The sequence below is a fragment of the Coenobita brevimanus genome, chromosome 38 (assembly GCF_032717465.1).
Source record: "Coenobita brevimanus isolate Jiangsu-jjx chromosome 38, ASM3271746v2, whole genome shotgun sequence".
NCBI lineage: Eukaryota > Metazoa > Arthropoda > Malacostraca > Decapoda > Coenobitidae > Coenobita > Coenobita brevimanus.
Window position 1 is genome coordinate 49,140,743 of NC_136991.1, and position 1,100 is coordinate 49,141,842.

Consider the following 1,100-nt stretch of genomic DNA (forward strand, 5'->3'; position numbering starts at 1 on the left):
AACTTTCTCCCTTTACTTCTACGTAATCCTGTGGTTAGTTTCAAAGGTTTCCAACAATACTCCCCCTCTTGCTTTTTCATAATCCCGGACAGACACACACACACACACACACACACACACACACACACACACACACACAAATGAAGAGAGGGCGAAACATCCGTCTATGTGGCTCTGATAGTCGTGGTGATGCTGATATAAGAGAGAGACTGAACGCAGGCGGAGAAAATATGACAGGATGAAGTGTGGGGATGAGGTCAGAGAGCGCCACACGCGGTTATATAAGACGGTACACACACACACACACACACACACACACACAAACACACACACACACAAACACACACACACACACACACAATATTGGTAGATACTAGGCATATCACCAACATGCGTACACAATCTGCGAGTACCTACATCCCGTACACAAACATACAACTGCGCACACACACAACCTATCTACCTACAATCTCTCTCTCTCTCTCTCTCTCTCTCTCTCTCTCAGATAACCCGGAACAAGGCCGTGGCGAATAATCTTATCTGAAGATCGATGTTCACCTACGTTCCACGGAATCTGCGTCATTCACTGGCTCACTCTCTCACTTTCACTCGCTCACTCTCTCACTTTTACCCGATCGCTACAATCTCTCTCTCTCTCTCTCTCTCTCTCTCTCTCTCTCTCTCTCTCTCTCTCTCTCTCTCAGATAACCCGGAACAAGGCCGTGGCGAATAATCTTATCTGAAGATCGATGTTCACCTACGTTCCACGGAATCTGCGTCATTCACTGGCTCACTCTCTCACTTTCACTCGCTCACTCTCTCACTTTTACCCGATCGCTCACTCTCACTCGCTCTCATATTCACTCGATCATTCACTCTTACTTTACTTGCGCACTTGCTCACCCTTCAATCTCTCTTTCTCTCTCTCTCTCTCTCTCTCCTACTTTCATTCAATACTCAATCACATACTTGATCACTTACTTTCCTTTAATTGCTCGCTTACCCTTTCTCTCTCTCTCTTACTTTCATTCATTACTCAATCACATACTCACTTGATCACTTACTTTCCTTTAATTGCTCGCTTACCCTCTCTCTCTCTC